This window comes from Cyanistes caeruleus, chromosome 2 (genome assembly GCF_971803275.1).
Source record: "Cyanistes caeruleus chromosome 2, bCyaCae1.hap1.1, whole genome shotgun sequence".
In the NCBI taxonomy this organism is placed as follows: domain Eukaryota; kingdom Metazoa; phylum Chordata; class Aves; order Passeriformes; family Paridae; genus Cyanistes; species Cyanistes caeruleus.
This window is the reverse complement of record NC_141702.1, coordinates 75420806-75441252: the sequence shown is the minus strand read 5'-3', so window position 1 is coordinate 75441252 and position 20447 is coordinate 75420806. Positions and strand designations below refer to the sequence as shown.

Genomic DNA, 20447 nt, shown 5'->3' with positions numbered 1-20447 from the left:
TTTCAGTTGCAGTGAATTATTCATGAAATGGTTCTGCTTTCCAGAGAACATTTCAATTTTTCATTGAAAACCTGAGCAGGCAAACCAAGAAACTGCATGAAATACTTCACTTCTGAAGAGCCATCACAGCACTCCAGAGATCCCGTTCTCTTTCTTTGTTGGGGACTTTGCCTCTCCACCAAACTTAATTTCCCAAATACACAGCCAGGCAGCAGTATTGATGCATTCCTTCTCAGCTATGTGAGAAAGGAATGCTGTTAATTACAGAAGATGAAGCGAAGTCAAGGAGTCATAACTGTGTGTTTATTTTTTGGGGACTTGAAAACTTCTACCACTTAACTCAGCCATTGTTTCCACTGGATAGGGAGGAAAAATTCATGAAGAAAGGGCAATGTGGAAGAAAAATGGGCATGGATCTATTCAGCCTACTCAACTGCAGCAGCTAGTTTTAGTAGGAAGTGAAGCAGAGCTACGAGGCCCTCCAAAAATGAACAGGAGAGTCACTGAAGTCTGAGAAACCAGTGAGCAGAAAAAGAGGCCACTCAGTCTTGCTCAGTGACAGCCATAGGATGTGTCAGACAGCTTCCATGTCAGCTCAGCACCCAGCCTAAAAGCAAGGTGCAAGTGAAAGTGAATATGTAGTGTGGACTTACACCCAAATAGGACCACAAAAAAGTACAAAGATTCAGATGAAAACTCTATGACATCCTCAAACCAAAAGTATGCATTGACAAGAAAATACATCCTTTGGCTATGCTTAAACTTCTGTTCAAGCAGAAAATACCATGAACTGGAAGCTTCAAAAGTGACAATGCTTCCTCTCAGCTATTAAAAAAACAGAGGTAAGAAGTCAGTTTCACTCCTGAGATCAAAAAAAATCTGGCATTTAGTTTTGAAAAGTAAAAGGAATCATCTGAAGCAAGGTGAAGACTAGGGATGTTAATGTAGAGGAGCTCTTAAATGTATCTGTAAAGAGGATCAGAGATAAACATGCAAAAGGAGTTTGACATATTTCTTGGAGGGAGAAGTTATGAATGATTGGATATGTTTGAAACTTGGTGTGATGACTTTCAGAACCAAAAGATCAAGAGACTTTTGATCAAGGGAATCTAGGAGAGGCAGAAAGAGAAGCATGGGTGAAAGAATATAAGCCCATAGCAAAATACCTTTCTCTCTGTGTTTCGGGTTCTTTTTCTCTGTGGTGGGAAGGAAAGGTCAGAAATATATGAGCGCCTGTCTTTGAAAGCTGGGTAGCATCCGCTGATAGCAGATCAGAAATCAGAAAAAAATCAGAAAAAGTTTGATTTGAGCTCTGTTTGAGGAACAAGTCCTGATCAATTCTCATCTGAGTGGTCCTCATGTACCATCTTTCTGTACAAGGGAAAATAATTGATTAGCTGATCAGATAAGGAAATTCCAAACAGGATACCCGATTATAGCAGAAAGCTGATCTATAGAACAAATTAGCTTCTTGATTCTCTGAGTCACATAGAAAACGGGAAAAAAATAAAGAAAATTATTAGATACTGACAAGGAATTTTACTAGATTGTTTTGACTGCTCCAAGTGATTCCCAAGGCACAAATTTCAGCAGTGCATCTAGGGCTGCTCCAGAAAAGCCTGGCATGTGGTCTCCCCCTAGCTTAGTGGGCAGGTTTGTCTGCAGAAAACATGGATGACTTGGCCACTGACAGGAGCTCAGTGACCACACTCAGAGTAGCACAGTTAGTGATCCATGATTACCCTGCCTCTTGCCATGCCTTTTACCTCAGTACTGATCATTCAGAAGCCAGCTTTAACAGCAAAGAAGTGCCTAGCACAGCTGGAAGGGCACGCACCATCTCCATGTCCTCCTGAGGTCTTGCACAAGGCTGGTGCTGTATAGGTGCTGCCTGCCTGGCTGACAGCTGTTGGCTCTGTCCCTGTGCTGGGGTTCACTGGCTCAGCTGCTGCAGCTGCCCACAGCCACTGCTGTGCTCATCTTTGGTCAGCTGACCACAAAAAAGCTGCCAGCTTTTGGGGCAGGCAGCAACATTTCTTTCTTCAACACGTGAGTGCTGGCAACTGCTTTAAAATTCCATGTTGGATATTCCCCTGTGCGTGCAAGTGCATTCTGTTGCTTGCAGGATCTGCTTAGAAGTATTAAAGCAAAATGTCTTTGTCAGTTCTGTCTTTTTGAATTTGACAACTCCTGATGTCATTTTACTTTTGTTTGTAAATGGAAGCCTGTTTGCTGCTGAGTCAGAGAAGAAGGCAAGACATAATAAATATAGCTCCTAATCAGCCCAGTAAGTTGTGGGTCACTGGAATGACAATCAGAAAAAGGAGTTGTTTTTAATAAGCGATAACAGAAGGATCTTGTTTCCTTGTGTAGAACTCCCTGCCACTCATATGCTTTGACTGATGTGGGTTGCATTCTCCAAAACAAAAATATGGATATCAAGAGCCAGTAGCAGATACTGCCCTGTACATGGAAATAGGAATAGAGGAAGCCCAGTATTCCCCATATGGGCCCCCTAATGTAGCTGGAAGAAATTATAAAATGCAAACCAGGAAGCTGAAGCACAGAATGATGACTTTCATATCCATGTTCTGACTTCCAGAGTATTTATCCCTCATCCTTGGTATTCCTCAGCCTTTCAAATGGCTTGACCAAGGCATGAAGTATTTGAACCTTTGTCTGCATTTTTAAATTTTAGGAAAGTTTTATTATTGTTAAGACCATCACATTTCAGATCCACTGGGAGACAGCAGCATCACAGGAGCTGACTGTGTATCCACATGATGTTGAGTCATTGCTACTTGATTCTCTGAGACTGAGAGGACATGTCCACAAAGTGTGTGATGATAGAATTCTTAGAAAATTGGCAGGCTATAGAGCCCACTGAGGCACATGCCACCACAGAGCAAGGTGAAGTAATAACTATAATGAGGACATTGAGCTAATGAATGAAAAAACCTGAGAGTAGGACCCTATTACACTGTTTTTGTGGAGATTACAGGGTTGTCCAGCTGGTAGCTTGAGGGACAGAATGAGGGAGCAAGATGTCTCTTCCTCAATATGAATTAAAGGCTTTCTTGGACCTCTAGAATAAGAGAACAATATGATGTGGTGATTTCAGCCTTTTTAGAGACACCGTGTAAGCCTTCCAATGCTCTTCACCAGCACATTATAAAACATTTTCCTCAGCTCTAATGGCTTTAAAACAGCTACCACAAAGTCTTGCATGTTTTCACGGGAGAAGTGTGTTGCTGAAGTTCTGTGGGGAATTGCAAGAAGGATAATGATGTACTTCTGGAAAAGGCTGGTCTCAACAGCCCTAGAGGTAGATCAAAGCACAAGATGTGCTCAGAATGATCCCTGGCATTAAACTCTCACTACCAAGAGAAGTGTCTTCATGGGTGTTCTGGCTTGCAAACAGTCTCTGTTTCCCACAGCTAGGTTTATTTCACTGCAAAGGATTTTCTGAGGCAGACAGCAAGGTAATGCACAGAGACTTCCCTCAGGTCACAAAGAGAAGAAAGCACAATTTCCAAAACTGTAGTTGGCCACTCACCATGGCGGAAGGCTGTAGTGCCAATGTAGACTCTTCTGCATGCACAGCTAGCAAGGTGGTGCCTTTGAGAGGCTTACAACACCTACCATTCTCAGCTTTCTCCTTTCCTCTCTTTTTGAAGTTGTCTCACATACAATACAGTGCTGCTACTTCCAAAGTCCATTCCCCTGAGGAACACCAGAAAGTCATTCTGGTTTTCCCCATTTTATTTGCATCCACAGTAATTATTCAGGCAGCAATTGAAGGGACTTTGAATATTTATTAAAACTACATCAAAGGTGTAGCACTGTTTTTTTCTTTTTATATGACCCACAAGGAAACCAAAAAAAAACCCAGATAATTCCATTCAAGTTCACGTTATTTAGTCCCATAGCTTCCATCTGGGCATTTTTTTTTTTAAAGTTGTGATAGGCCATGTTTTGTTGTTGCTCATGGCTAATTTAATTCTCTGCATGTGTTCCAAGATTTTTCTAAGAAGCCACATTGTTTGTAATGACATTAATGGTGAAGTTTCTTCACCAACAGCCCCTCTCTGAGGTCCCACACTGAGGGGAATGGCCCCAGACTCACAATTTCTTTGCAGGCCAAAATGTACACTGTAGCTCATTATCTCAGAGAAGAATTCCAGAAGGATTGAAATCTTCAAGTTTGCTCAATATGAGCAGCAAAGAGAAGCTGATCCCCTGCCAAGCAAGAAAGTTAAAGCTATGAGAACATCAGCCCACTAAACCACAGTGCTAGACTTGATTGCAGACTAGGCAAGGATAAACACATTTTATTTACTGCAACATGATAGCTTCCAGTAGATGTTCAAAATATATGTCTGAAATAATTTCTTCTACTCACACTCTAAAAAGGTGTCATTGCCTCAGTGCCAGTGGAGCATATCACATTATATACATACCATTTTCATGGCTATGACATTAATGGAAGAATAAGCACAGTATTGACAGCTGATTTATCTAGTTATTTAAGAAAAATCATTGATTAGAAAATCATTAGAATCAACTCTCAGGGCTTTCTGTTTATAATTCTTAAAAATATGCATACATTCTTTAAAAAAAAAATAAATGGAAGCATGGTTTTGTTTTCAGTGTGAGCTATGAGTACATATTCATATTGCTATTCAGCAAACTGAAATAGATGCCATTCTGAACTCAAAAGGGAACTAAAATTCTAGCAACTGAAAGTTTTTCTGGTATCTGGTGCATCAGTCTACCTTTTATGTGGCTTGATATTTTGGTTATAGTCATATGGTTAGAACCATTTGAGCTTTCATGGCATAGAATGAGAGTTTAGCAGAAATGCCTACCACTGTCTGTCTACATCTTTCACAGTGCCTGGTTTTGGAGTACTTTATTTGAATTTATATGAATTTATTTCCCTCCAACTCAACCACACATGAAAAACAGAGGATTTTGGCTGTTCTAGCATATCTACTGTGCTACTGTTTGTTCCTTATGAGCATTGGCTTGGGTCATAATGGGGTTTGCTGCGTGTTAGCACAGATGTGGACAAGAATAGGGAGGTTTTATCCTTGTTATTTGGTTTTACTCCTTTGAGAGGACAGATTGTTCTGGTTTAAGCTGTCTTCTGAATAGCTGGGATTCACTAACCTGTGGAGCTATCTTTTGTGCTGGTGCCTCACCAGCTTGTATAGCATAAGGAATTAGATTTGACTAGACATTTAACATTTTTGAAAGCTGTGACTAGTGGAGCTGAATCCTACTGTAGGTAACATCTTCTGCTGGTTTTATTAGTCAGGGCTGTCTCCAACCCACTTTAGCACACTGTTCTTGATCACCCTGCTCTCTGTTCTTGCCACAACGAGTTAATTCTGTATGAGGCACATTCTTTCTGCAGTTCCATTCTGTATTTTCATTGGTTTTTCTGCCTGCACCAACTGAAAACTATTAAAACCATTAAGTGCTTCCAAACAAGCGGGTGTCAAAAAGAAATCTGTCTTCTAAGAATCCCGCTTGCTGCTGACAACTATTACTTGCAGTTACAAAGCAGATAATTTAAACTTTTTCTAGATATCACCCACATTTCTAAACGACCTCCTTCCTGACAGAGCTGTAACTTCTGCTGTCCTGTTCTTCCACTCAGCGTATTTTTTTCACATTACTCCTATTAACGTATCTTGTCAAGTAATTACTCAGGGCCAAGGCATCTGGCAGAGGTCTGCTGCTGTCAGTGCCCATGTCCCAGCTGACTGGCACGTAGTTACAGAGGTTGCATGGGGCTGAACTGCTCCGTCTGCATTGCAGTCCTTGCTTATCTGGATTGGGGAATGTATTGCAAGACATTGCAAGCCTGCCCTAGAGGCTGCCACCCATCCTGTGGTTTGGGTTTTCTTTGGGAGCGGGTCTTTTATTTGGGTTCTGTTACTTTGGCTGGTTGCTTTGTGTTTTTTGAAAAGCCAATAAGAGGATGGCAAGTTCTCAGACCTTGTCATGATGTTCAGAGAGGAGTCAGACTTCAACCCAAGAATGGGGTATACGGGTGAAAAATTACCTGTTAATGGTGAAAACACCATTGTTGGGAGTAAGTATACTGACTGATATCAAGAGTCTTGTGACTCTGTGGTACAAAACTTTTGATTTTCTGATGTGTGTTATGTAATGCAAATCAAAAAGGATTCTGTTGATGTGATTTCTGAGGGGTCATTATTAGATGCTGATTTTAAATACAGTTGTGTTTTGACAACTTAGAGATAAATTCTATGCTTACAGAAATGATGGGCTTACACAGAGTAGTGTAAATTATTTTGATGTACAGCAAATCTTAGCTGTTATTCTAATCAGGTTGCAGTACATTTGATGTATAATTCCAGTCCTACATTTACACCACAGCATATAAAATTGTCCTAATGTGTGTGCACATTTATACTTATAAATACACAAGTACCCAAACTGTACATACAGGTGTATTTATATGCACACCAAAACTTTATTTTAGACACACAAGTATATATGAAAATATATACACATAAGCAGATGTATATAAATCTGTGACCTCTAGTGACCTACAATAAAGAATTACAAATTGGGTAGAGAATAAATACAATTTTTTTTTTCTGGTTTTTTTTTTATCTTTTGTACGGAATGGGTTACATACCCTGTGAATGGAGCTAGAGAAAAGCATAATTTGCAGCACAGAAAGGAAATGGTTTTGATGTTTATGAATCACTACTGTCAAATTTGTACAAGTAAAATACAATAGACAGGGTATATATACACAGCAGCCCCCTTCATGTTTAAAACATTCTAGAGAGCTTAACAAGTGATAACCTAAGATAAAGCTGCTGTTGGGTCAAAGCATGAATTAAACAAGTGTTGCCTTTAGTCTTGACATGAAAGCATTTACAGAGCCAATGTTCTAAATCTCTGCTGGCAGAATATTCAGAGGTAGAAAACGATAGAGCACTTAAGATGCACAGGCCCTTTCAGCTATGGATTTATAATGATATTTCTGTAGAGCATTTGTAGAACACAAAACCTGACTTGGGCAGTAAGGAAGTAATACCTCAGCTGGATATGTAAGGCCTGGAAATTAGATGTGCAGCTGGAATTTTAAGAGCTAATGAAAGCCTGAGAGCAGTTCATCTTCTGGAGGACAGACAGAAACAGCGTCTGACCTCAGGAACCTTCCCTCCCCCTTGCTATTTTCTTAAATTCACGTGACCCAAGGCTTTTTCTTGCTTATGGTTTGCAGGTACACTTCATGATTATGTAACTGCCAGGCTGAAAGCTCCAAAATGGTATCACTGACGCAATGGTTCAGTCATAGTTTGTTCAAGAAAGTGCTTCCTTCTATCCTTAGTGAATCAGCCCAAAGCAGGAGAGAGAGGAGAATTTCCCTGTGTCCAGTCACAGAATGTGGCTGAGCAGCTTATTGTGTTGCTGCAATCATGTGGATAGATACCTGTCAGTCAAGATTTAGAAAACTGGAAAGATCTGGGTGGATGCCCCTTCCTATAGAGCAACAAAAGTCTGAAGGGTGGTTATGGCCTGGAGTTGTTCCTTGACTGATCCCATCAATCCAGCTCTCTGGTGTGGGCCATACTCTGTTATAGTCTTGGTCTTAAATTATATTAGAATGAACTATTCGTCTCTTCTTGAACATCAAATGTGCTTTCAAATAAATTGCACTCACTTTTAAAAACTCTGTTTCATGTGTGAAAAGCCTCCAGGATAACCAAGTGGATAACAACAAAGAGGAAACTCTAAGGATGCTTAGAATTACCCAAGACTCAGGTCCCAGACAGAAACCTTTCATCATTACATGTTTTTCATGTAAAGTGTAGAGCTATAGACAAAATTGTCCTTGACCCAAATTTGATATTTTGAACAATGTGTTTCAGGATCATTCTAATAAAGAGTGAAAGTAGATGAATTTGAAAGAAAGTGAACTTTAACTGCTTAACTCCAGACTTTCTGTCCAAATCTCCTTGGCTGCCCACATTTCCATCAGCGTCTTGACTTTTGTTTTCCTTTCTGTAAGCTCTGTAAAAATAAACACAGGATTCTGTATTCCTGACTGCACACAAAACCTCTTTTTGAGCACCTACAATCTAATGATATTCTAAAAACTATATAAACAAACAGTTGTTATAGAGTACACATCACCTATAGGGACAGAATCAGACACCAAACAAAACAGACAAGCACCTGTATTTCCTATGAGACACCGCTGGTTAGGAAGGGGCATGCACAGGGTCTGTGCCCTTGGCATCCTGCCAGAGACCAAGCACATGACTCCACACTGTGCAGGGGGCCCTAACCTTGGCAGGACATGCTAGCCTAAGCACAAGGTCTCTCCCCTGGGCTTACTGTACCTGCACAGAAAAATGCAGTATGAGAGACCAGCAAAATCAGAAGAGGGCTTAAGCCGTAAGGGCACTCACCTGCACTCTTGGAGGTGTTGGGAGTTCAGGCCCTCTCACACAAAAGACAACCTTTGGACAAAAAATTGAACTTTATAAATCCATTCCTTTGTGTAGATCCTACTTATATCCCTAAGATCTATGTAAGGTGTGGCAGCACCTTTAGTCACTGAACCATTTCATTTTACCTTTATAAATGGCTTTAAGGGAGGTTACCTGAAGAGAAGGTGCTTCCCAAGGATTGACAGCTGATGGCAGTAACTCATTAGCACTGTAGGTGAAGGGGCTGCACCACACACCTCCTGCCAGGGAGATCATTTCTCCATGGTGTAGAGCCAACCACTCCATGACTATGCTGCCCAGTATCACTAGATGTAAAAACTGCTTAAAAGGCTGCTGTTAATATGTACCGGAGGTTAATTCCAGGAATTGAGAAAGCCGATGTTTGTCTGAAAACAAACACAATATATGTTTGTAGTGGGAAGTTGTAAACAAGGAGGCATGCTGTGGAGGTAGCCTCAAGCTAGCAACATTTTTTTAAAAATCTTGAGATTTGTCTTTACATTATTTATAGGCTGGAGAAGATTCATTGTTTGTGAAACAACAGGAAGCCTTTATGTTACATCTATTGACAAACTAAAACCTTCTTGGAGTGAAATTTGCTTTGATATCCTGTAGAGATTTACCCCTAAATTCTGAGTCTCTTAAATATGCTGCTCTCAAGACTGCTCCTTCTCTCACATGCACATTCTCTTGTTATGCCTCGTATGATGCGTGCAACACTTCACTGTGAACCAAACCCCATGTGGTGGGAGAGAATTATCAAGGGTGCATGGTGTCTTTAAAGAGAAAATTAGTAAAACATTGATTCTTATTAACTCAAGTAAAAGCAAATTTCATTAAAGCACTAGCAAAGGGTGAAATAACTGTTATGTACACAAAGTTGGTCTGTTCTCTGCAGAACCTAGCATAAGATAAAGATGCTATAATATTATCAGAAAGTAGGGAACAAAGCAAGAAAGAGTACTAAAATACTAATTCCTCCCCCAGGAAAACAAGACAAAACACTGTGTCTTAAGAGAATAGTCTGTACTCGCTGTGATCCTTTTATGCTTCGTGGCAACATGAGAGAAGTCAGCAAAGGCTCTGTGGGCAATATTCCATTGCATGTAACTTTTCTGAGCTCCAAGATAATACACCAGAGATTAACACAGCCCATATCAAACTCAAAATTGGGTTTGCATTTTATTTATTGTGATTTATTGAACAGCAGTAGCCCCTAGAGGCTCTTAGTAGGACTGCTGTCCCATTGCGTTCCATGTGCTAACGGGAAAGGACAATGACAGCACACTTGGGCACTCACTTGGACTTCACTGGGGTCTGGCACAAGCTCAGACAAGTACTTCCTTTCCAGAGATCAGCTTTGTCTCCTCTTTTGTATGAATCACAGAGGGAGGTACTCTGGTGAAGACCTTCAGAGTTGGTGGCATTACTGCTACACACAGCTTGCTGTTTGCACCAACTCATACTCACCTGCTGCAAACAAAAAACTCCTTTGCCAGAGGGAAACAATGACCCTGCCATGTTGTAGATGGGCTTCACAGCAGAGATCTTCTATTAGTCAATCCCAAGAGCTAAGGGAAAATCAGCAACAACAACAAAAAAGATAAGAAGGCAAAGCTAGCAGTACAGCTGTCAGAAAAGCACTGGAATAGTCAAACAGGAGTCTCAGTCATTCCCTCTGGGCTGGGAAGAGAAATATCTTGTCATGTGGAGCTGTTAAGAGAAAAGTAATTAAAAACTAAGGAAAAAAGAAAATGAAAAGGAGACCAGCAGGAGTAACCCCTTTAAATGGATAGACTTATTTTTCTTTATGTGGAATTTTTTTTTTTTTTTTTTTTTGGAGTGGGGCACTTGTGTTTCTTCTTTTGCTTTGCCTAAGTCTTGAAGCTATAAAATTGCTCAGGAGAGGATCTTCACTACTAAATAGGGTTTATGCAATAAGAAAATACCACAACATACTGTAGGGACAAGCAAAGGATGGAAGTAGATATGACAGTAATGCTGGATCCCTGCCCATTAAATATCTCTGAAAACAGCCTCTGCTGCAGCTGGCACTGGCTAATAGGCAGTTTAACTTTCCCAGCACACTGTTGAGTCCTAAATCCACTTTGAGCACAGTAAATGGCTCTTCCCTCCATGGGAAGATGATCCTGATGTGTTTCATATAAGTAACCTTTTCTCTTTATACTAGGTTTCTTTGAGATAGTTAAATAGTTTATAAAACTTTCCAAAACTCGTTAAAGTCTTGAAAAATCAGCAAATATATTTTAAATTATGTTCAATGCAATCATTGAAAGCAATATTGTTTCTGTCATGGAGATTCATCCCAAGGTGGATTTGCTGTAATACATTTAAAATATAGAGGAGGTCTGAAATTCTAAAACAACACTACTCAATCAGTTGGGAAAGGATGTGCATGACAAAATCACATGTATGAAAGAACAGCAAAGAAGGCTCTTGTTTTCAGAAGATAATCTTCAAAAATAAGAATGACCTGCAAAAAACAAATCTTTCTGATGAATCTAGTTTGTCTGAAACAATCAAGGAATTTTGGCAAGAATCATCATTTTCTTGATAACGCAAAGACTGATCCTTTCAGCACGTGGCTGTGTCCTGATCCACAGAGATTAGGGCTTTCTAGCCACCTGCCAACATCAGCTCTGCAGAGCTTTCCTCAGTGACTTCCTCTACTGGAAGTCTTTGCCTATCAACACTGACTGAGGCTGGATGGAGCTTATGTCTCAAGATATTCAGTTACAGCAATTCAGGGCCAATTCCTCTGCTGGCTGTGACATGACATCCTCAGAGGGAGATGTAGAAGAAATCTCTTTGTATGTGCTTTTCTCAGTAGAAACCAAGACTGGTTTCTGCTCCTCAAAGGTAAGTACTCAAAGAAGAGGACATGACAAACAGGAATGAGCAGTAAATATCATCCAAGCACATCTATGGGAAGGTTGTAGTTAATGAGTAGAAAGTGTGAAGGGCTTGAAGAGTCAAGTCTGACTTAGCAGTGTTAGTATGTTGCTGCTGCAGACCTGGTATAAACACATAGGAGATTAAGGAGATAAAACATAATGTAAAAGCAACCACTTTTTCTGTAGCTATTTTCTCTTTCCAGTTAAAGAAATCCAAATAAACTCAGTTTTCAACATTTTAGCTCTCTAGTAGAGTCTCAGCAGTGGAGGGGAGGCAGGAACCCCTGTCAGCCTGCTGGGGCCAGATCACCCTGCTAGCTGTGGAAGGGAGCAACACACACTTCCTGACAGGGATGCTGCTTGCATACATGTTGCTCAAAGCCCACTGCATGCTCATGGACCAAATTTTGTAACCTTAACCATGGGCTCAGACAGGCATTTGTTCTTTCTGGGAATATGATTATTCTGCTTTTCTTTGGGTTTGATCTAAAGATGACCTGCACAAAGATAAAGGCTCAAGGCAAGAATGCTTAGAGGTTTAACATATATAAAAACTGGGACAGAATATAAAATCACACAGAAGGTAAGCAGTACAAATAATCATTTACCACATCACCATGTGACATGGGTGGTATTAATAGCATGCCTAATATTTTTGTTAGCTCAGAAAAGATGCCCCAGAGTGGCATTACTATTGACAGCACTACATTGTTATATAGATGAAACAGAGCCAAAGAGTGATACTGTTCATACTGCATTTTTGTCAAACAAAGACAAATCTGGCCTTGCTTTTAACATCTCTATAGGATGTTTTTTTATATCCATAAGATCCAGAACAATGGGGGCTACCCTTCTGCTGGGTATGACCAATATAAATTTAGCAACAGCAGTTGCAATGTACTTAGAGATGTAGGGACAACTTTAAGATCCAGACTCTATGGATCCATTCTCATCTGCCTACCACAGAAGGAAATCTAGCTTGACATAGTTTTTGCATAAACTGAGCAAATCCTAAATATTACTGCTGTACATCCACCACTGCCCTAGTGCCTCTACTAAACTCCTTAAACATAGCTCTTTCAGAGAAACGCTGTCAATAGGAGCAGAAACCATTTCCTGTAGTGTGCACTTAGAACTAGCCCAGAACTAACCAAAATATCCCCAGCACCTGGTGAGCACTTAGGTATCGAGATGGAGAACGAGGGATGGGACCACCTTGCTTTGAGATGCTTTATTGCTCAAGCAAGTCAGATAAGATATCAGTCTCAAGGCGTGAGGTTCAAAGGAGCAATAAGTCAGCCATAGCTCAAGGTAGACATGAGCTTCTTCTTCACACAGCAATATGTAACATTTTGGCCCAATAGGCAGTTGACACAAAACTTGTTTCTACTTAATAACCTCTCACCTTTGCTTAATTTTGCTGCACTATGTTTATGCCTTAGCCAATAAGCTGACAAGTCATGTACTGATGCACACCTCTGTTGTAGTTTCTAGATCTCTAACCTACTCTATAAGTCACACTATTACAGCTTAAACCACAAACTATTTTACCTAATATGATTTCTTACCCACTCCAGGCATATTCTTGCTTATAACTATAGAGATATAAGTTTATAATTTCTCTACCCATTGTCTGTGTACCTCCATCACTACATCAATCTAAGCTCTTTCCAAGGCTGCAGATTGATCCCTTCAGCATCTGTGGAAGTTTGTATTTTTCGGTTTCCAGCACTTAGGACCTTCATAGTTTCCAGCTCAGAGGGAATTCGCAGAGCTCCAAGACTGTGCCAAATGATTTGGTGGGCAACTGCAACTTGAAGTTGAGAGCAGCCTGCAGTATGTAATATAATAATGTGTTTTCCTTGGGAGTTTAAATTTTCCTTCAGCCCAGGCTCTATAGCTAGTTTGCACAATGCAATTAGCAGAATTTGTTGCTGCAATTGCAGTTTGCAATAGTGCTTCAATCAGGATATGTGAGGCACAATCGAATCTAATTCATTTTTTCCTGACTGTATGGACTCCTCAATGCTAGTGCAAGTAAAGGATTGTAAAAATCCATCTTTTTGTCACCACAGTAAAAGCTCTGCCTACGAATACATGCACAAAGCACACCAGGTATAAAAACAGCAGCCATTTTACATGGTCACTTCTAGAAAAGCATTTAACCTCACAGAGTGAGAGAATGCACCATGGGACAGTTGTGGATTTAATTCAGGAGAATATCTTCTGTGATAAAGTAGTGGGTATAATCCTTAGAGAGGGGCTTTACCATTTTAATCACAGCAGTAGAGCAGTAGGACTCTGTGATAAAACAAATTTTGAGATCCTGTTCTGAGCTATCACATTCCTATGGTCTCACTTTATAATTCTTTTTGCAGCCCTCCATGAATTAGGATGAATTAGAACATAATGTTAACTTAGATGAAGGCAGAATTTGCAGGTGGGGCATGCAGAGAGAAGTTTGTGTATTTTGGGTGGGTGCTGTGTAGCTCAGATCCATTCCTTCACTTCTGACTTGTAAATAACATTTGTTATTCAGTTTTCAAAGGCAGCATAATGTGTTAGTCTATCACACTCTGTAAGTTGGTTGTCAATAGGAACTTCTGAAACAGCCTGCCCCTTCATGGCTGGAAAATAGTAAATAGCAACTAGCAAAACGTAAATGCTCGCCTTTTGTGTTTCTCAGGAAACAAGAAAGAACAAAAATTTGAACATTGCCTTTTCTAATAGAGATTCTTATATGTGCTGACACTTACAAACTTTTTGAGTATTTACACCTTCTAGCTTCATTCACTATATCATCATTAGCTTTGTCGTCTGAATAGCATGGTTAAATCATTGTGAACTCCGCAGTTAAATTATTAATGTTGCCTTGGTTGCTAATCCAGTGCTGACTACTTTTACTTTGGATATGTGGCTGGATACAGTTCATTGCCTTTTGTCCCTGTCTTCCCAGGACATCTCTAACCAATCTCTAACCAATTACCTAGTCTGATGCTTTCTTCTTATTTTTGCTAGTTTTTCCTTTGGCATCACAGCAATAGTGCTATTAAAACCTGGACTGGACCATGGAGTAAGCCCAGCTCAGTCTGGAGCACAGTAGCCTTCCCTGCTTTGCCATGTCAGACCTTGGCTGAGATACTGAAGTGGACTTATTAATGCTGTTTCTGTTACTGTCACCTACACCCAGGGAGGTAAACTCTTACCACATGGCTGAGGTCATGCTGTCAACAATTCCTGGTAGCCATGCAGGCCATCTGGATTTGAACCAGCAGCCCACAGCTGAGTCTATGGCCTGCACAAACTCCTAGAGCTATTGAATGACCTTGCCATGGATTGTTTCACCAGTGTCAAAATAAGTCACTTAAACCAGTAGAAAGATCCAGCTGGGAACTGAATTTTTTCTGGTGGACTATTCTGCATTTCAATAATTCTAGTTCACAGTTAGAATAAAAAACATTCCTAAAATTACTATTTCCTTCAATTGGTAAATCTTAAAAAAATAAAAAAGTCAGCAATGGATCATTTAAAAGTATTTTCCTCTGAATCATTTAATTTTGGGGTTTTTTTATGACAGTCAGTATAGTAATTGTACATCATTAGTATACTTAATATTATACACAGATAATATATAGGAATTGTTTGCAATACTTTAAACAACCCATCAAAATTAAATGCCCCAGCATTGCACTTTGAATTTTCTCTGTAAAAAGTAAAAAAAATTGAACTTCTGCAAAATACTATGATTTATGTAAAACAATATGTTTAATGGAGAGTTGGTATTCATCTACTGCTACCAATACCTAGAGGCACTACTGTGATACATTTATTTGGCATATCATAATACATTTGGATGTTGGTTTTTTTAGAAATATCAGTCAGTGTCTTAGTTAACATTCAAAGATTAACCTGACATACCCAGAGCATCAAAGGCTACTTACTCTCTGGGTCTGTATCTTCTCTCTTTTCTGTGGTGTCCTCAGGCTTGATTTGGCTGTTCTCTGGCTGTGCTGAATCACAGAATCATAGAATGTTAAGGGGTTGGAATGGTACTTAGAGATTATCTAGTCCCAACATCCCTTCCATGGGCAAGGGCACCTTCCACTAGACCAGGTTGCTCAAGGCCCCATCTTACCTGGCTGTGACCACTGCCAGGGTTGGAGCATCCATAGCCCCCCTGGGCAACCTGTTCCAGTGTCTAACCACCCCCACAGGAAATAATTTCTTCCTAATATCTAAGATAAATTTCTCCCCTTTCAGCTTGTGACCATTACTCCTCTTCCTTTCACTACAGTTCCTGAGGAACTGAGGAAGAGCCCCTCTCTGGCTGCCCTGTAGACCCCCTTCAGACACTAGAAGGTTGCTATGAGGTCTCCACACAACCTTCTCCAGGCTGAACAGCTCCAACCCTGAGATTAGCTCAGCTGGTTAGAGCATGGCACTAATAATGTCAAGGTTGCGGGTTTAAACCCTGTTCAGGCAGTGCACGTGGAACTTTGACTCAAAGGCCCATGCAGGTCCCTTTTAACTTAGAGTATTTTGTGATTCTTTCCCAGCCTTTCATTGTAGACAACATGCTCTTATTAATTTCATGGCCCTCCTCTGGATTTGCTCCATGTCCTTCTTAAGTTAGTGGCACCAGAACTGTGTGCAGTACTTCAGGTCGGGTCTCACAAGAGCAGAGCAGAGGGGCAGAATCATCTCCTTTGACCTTCTGGCCATGTTGCTTTTGATGCAGCCCAGGATGGGGCTGGCTTTCTGGGCTGTGAGCACACTGCTGGCTCAAATTGAATTTTTCATCCACCATCACCAAGCCCTTTTCCTCAGGGCTGTTCTCAATCACTTCTGATGTGTCTGTGATTACACCAGGGACAACAGGTAGGAATCTGCACTTCCCTTTGTTGAACTTCATGATGTTTTCAGTGGCCCATCTCTCAAGCATGTCCAGGTCCCTCTGCATGGCATTCCTTGTGTCCAGTGTGGCAACTGCTCCACAGAGCGTGATGTCTTCAGCAAACCTGATGAGGACGCAGTTGATCCTGCTGTCCATGTCACCAACAAATATGTTGAACATTTCTAGCCCCAGTACTCATCCCAAGGCACACCACTCATCACTGACCTCCACGTGGGCAATGAGCTATTTACCAGAGCTCTGGATATCATGACCCATGCCTGCTTCCAACCCTTGGGAAGCAGAAGCACAGATGCGTCCATCGCAGTGGCCTAGATGGGACCCTGTCACCCAAGGGGCACTGGAGTCCAGGAGAGCACAGCAATGAGAGCTCACCACAGTGATCTCCTCTTTGCAAGGAAGTGCTCATGCTGAGAGGCTTGCTTGTGCTTCATGGCCCCATGTAAGCCCTGCTTGTTCCTTTCACATGTCAGAAACTCATGATCTAAGTGGAAGAGGTCTACACTGAAATGATTTTCTATATATGTACTACACATGTATTTTTTTATTTATCCATACCTGTAGAAACATATTGATAGAAATTCTCATTGTATTTAGATGGTTTTGCCCATATTTGAGGGAAAAGATGTTATAGTGAACATATATATTTGCTTTCCTAGATAATGATGTTATTCCTTGGTATAATTGGGAAATCAGTATTAGCATCCTTTGTCAAACTGAGATCAGCTAAAGTGCCAGGAAGGAGGACAAGCCACATCTTCCAGAGCACAGAACATAAGGCTGCCTATCACCACCGTCTCTGCTGCCACAGAAAGCCACCCCAAAGCAGCCCATACCAGCCCAGCAGAGGCAGCACTCTCTCCTCAGCAGCCTACATGCAATCTCTCTGGGGAGGGTTGATCTCCTGTCCGCTCTTGGCAGGAACCTCAGCAGGGGAAGCTTTTGTACCAAGTGTGTCAGGCAAGCCAGGCTGCTCAATTTCTGAGTTTGACCTAAAAACAAAATTAGCAAAAGGCAGCCAGCAGATGTATTGCCTCCAGCTACTATCAAAGATCCCCTGCTTGACATCTGCGTCCGTACAAAGGTCTTTGCTGTAGACATTGAAGCAGATGCCAGGCTTTCTTGGATCTTTTGTAAGACAGAAGACCTTTAAATTGGCGGCCTGCTATGTCCTAGATGCATTTCTTTATCATCTTGTCTCTGTAACAATTTGCTACTTATAAAGTATGATAGCACCAGTAAGTCAAGTAGCTCTTTGCTTTGGCTTTCTTGTGGAACATCTGTCATGTGAAGCCCATTGCTTTCAGCAATCTTGTCAGGACAACTTTCTGTGCTGGAAGAGAATGAGAAGAGCATTTACTTGTAGAGAAGCAGGAGCAGGGATTCATCCCAGAGGGAATATTTGTTTTGCTTACACCACAGAGAAAAGCCATTCTTGAAAAAAAATGTCTTACAAGGAATAGTTGAATTAATGGTGAACTAAGTTTTCCTCAGCGACAGGCAAAAGCAAATTATATTTGCTGTATCTCAGTCAATGTTATTAGACATCTGGTGGCAAAGAATTCGTTCCCATCTGTACTGACAGTCCAGGTCCAGTAGTCATCCTGATCTTTGCAGCAAAACCATGAAGAGCTTCTCACTGGTGCCAATGAGAGCTCAGAACTGAGCCTCCTCAGTAGCCCATTATATGCCAGGTCAACTCAGGACAGGCCAAACAGATGATCTGCTTTGGGACCAGAGGAGAGAGGAACATTTCTTTGACTCTCTGTTTCTTAAAAAAGAACAGATGGAGCTTTAGGACAGAAGGAAAGGAAAATAAAATAAAAAAAAAAAAAAAAAAGAAAGAATTCACTAGAACGTAGCATTTACTTATATTTTGGCTAAATTTTACAAGAAATCTGAAGTAAAACTGAAACATCAAGTGCCATCAATGAAAAAATTAATTTTACTTTTATCAATGAAAACTCATGATTTAAAGAATCATGTGTGCTACTTGCACACTGGTTTGTTCCTTGCTTCCTCAAATTTGTATCTCTTTCCTGAGTTAAATGAAAGATACAGAATCCTCAGAAATAATGAAAGCTCTGCAGATTTCTTGGCTATCTTCAGAACAAGCTTGGGAAGGCTGAGCAGGAGGAGTGAGACCCTGTCAGTGGCTCTGTGGAGAAGAGACAGCAATGTACATTCACCTATTTACACATCAAAGAGTTCATGCAAGAAATAAACACTTTAAAATGTTCCAGGACTTAGGGATTTTTCATCAGAGCTCTAAACAACCCCAAATTCAAATCCATAGGAAAACCAACACACTCTATCAACAGCTTACAGAATGGCTTTTCCTGTTTTCATTACACTTTTTTTCTTTCCATCCCTAAATGTATTACAAAAATGAAATGCATATAATGTTCCACTATTCCAAATTTTTTCTTTCTTTCTTGCTTGCTTGCCTTCTGCCTTCCTTTCTCTCTCTACCCATAGTTTATCAAAACTCAGCCCAGGTACAAATGAAAAAAGGATCATGAAGGTCTGTCACTGGTGCTTGCTAATTTTTCTGAAACTAAGGATTGCCTTGACAAGAAGACTTAGTAAAAACTGAGATTCAACATACAGGGAACCTTTTTTTAGAGGAGAAAAAGATAAAATTTCTAAGAGAAAGAGGAAAATAAAAATACTCTCTTTACAAAACATTCATATGAATTCCCTGACATAAAAGTAATTGACAATTTCTTTGTTTTGATATTTCAGGCAACATGACTGAAAGGTCCAAGAAATTTGATCATTAAGTGAAGACCTCATTTCATATTCAAATGAAAAACCATCCCCTACAGTATATTTCCTGTGATAGGTTGCTCTTTTTACACGTATAGTTATCAGTGATACCTGAAATATGTGACTACAGCTTTCAGTCCCTGAAGGCAGTTTGTTGTATTCATGTTGATAATGGCTAACACGTATTTATATCTTACTTCCCAGTGCCCAAAAGGCACTTTAGTCTTTCCCTTATAAGCAGCACTTAAATACAGTTAATGGATGCTAGCAGCTGCTTTGCCATTAACTTCTCTTGGGCCAAGAAGGCAATGCAGACTTTAATTTTGCGGGTCATTGTGGAAAGAATTCCCAGAGCCCAGTGAGTTATGTCTTGGTTATTGGAAATTTTGTGTTTTCACATATCTGAAAATGAGCCAGGGTTTTTTCCCCTTGCTATGAGGATGGGCCATTCACATCTGGGCCAAGGCATGGACTGGGGTATTAATTAACAGTATACCCAACTCCTGTTTTTCTGTTCTTCTGAGCGTAGTTTTTTCTTCCTTCCCTTTTTCTTCCCCTTAGGGAATAAGAATAACTCTTGTATTAAAAATAACCTCAGTTTTTCCAAGGCTAGCTAATCTGGGTAGCTTGGTGAGTTTATTTTCTAGAAAATAACGAAATGCAGAGCGCAAATGGAATTGCTTTAACAGCTAGCAGGACAGAATCTGTGTGAAATTTCCCCCACTGTCTCAGCTGTTCTCACTATATGCCAAATCACAGTTTCTGATGGCTGAAATAGATTAATCTCTCCAGTCTTTGATTTGGTTGCTACAGAACCCAGTACTTCACAGAAACAAAAGCTCCTTCCACAGTCTTATACAAATTCCAAAGAATTTGGATTTACAGATTAAAAGCATACAAAGTTTCAGACAACAAGGGTATATATACTCAAAAAACATAGTCCTGTGCCAACTAACATGGCTCCTGTCAAGAGGTTTTTTTTGGGAAAGCAGACAGTATGACCCCATGATTGACTTAAAAGTCCTCTCACTCTGATTTTGCACTGATAGGAAAAAAAAAAGTACAAATTTGATTCCCTTAGTGTCAGGTATAAGCAGTTTGTCTGAGTACATTTCAGCCTTACAGACTTTATTTCTAAAGCACATCTTATGGTAGCCTGCTGAAGTGCTGACTGGAATGTGATGCCCTGTATGTGCCCTTCCACTCACATGGCCTCCTCTGCAACCCTCCTTTGGGATAACTTAAATACTACAAACCACAGGGGCACTGGGACCTCCCAGGTCCCTCTTGTAGTCTGAAACTCCAGACTGGTGATGCATGACATTGGTGCTCACACCACTGCAT

The 20447-nt window shown here is 40.5% G+C and overlaps 1 long non-coding RNA gene across 1 annotated transcript; it reads right to left on the bottom strand.

The window, feature by feature from the left end:
* Positions 1–6551: 6551 nt before the first annotated feature.
* On the bottom strand, positions 6552–18159 carry LOC147654931 (uncharacterized). The gene is made up of 4 exons (XR_015283454.1): positions 15364–18159; positions 9978–10078; positions 8661–8893; positions 6552–8516 (listed from the first exon to the last, which is right to left on the bottom strand). It is a non-coding gene; the product is annotated as an uncharacterized LOC147654931 (long non-coding RNA).
* Positions 18160–20447: the final 2288 nt, after the last annotated feature.